We start from the raw sequence: 223 nt of genomic DNA on the forward strand, positions 1-223 counted from the left end.
CTAAGACTTGCTTTTTGGGTGGAGGGTGGGGGGTGGAGGGACGAGAAGGAGGAGGGAAAAAAGGCAACATTTGCTGCTCATCATTTTCACTGCACCGCTAAAGTAATTGCGCCCCCCTCTCTCCTCCCCGTCCCTCCTCAGCTTGGGTTTTTCTCTTATATCTACAGCTCCAGTGGTATTAGACATACCTTTTCTTTTTTTTGTAGCTCTGATATTCCACCCT

This window comes from Haliaeetus leucocephalus, unplaced genomic scaffold (assembly GCF_000737465.1).
Source record: "Haliaeetus leucocephalus isolate CR32 unplaced genomic scaffold, Haliaeetus_leucocephalus-4.0 Scaffold932, whole genome shotgun sequence".
Taxonomy (NCBI): domain Eukaryota; kingdom Metazoa; phylum Chordata; class Aves; order Accipitriformes; family Accipitridae; genus Haliaeetus; species Haliaeetus leucocephalus.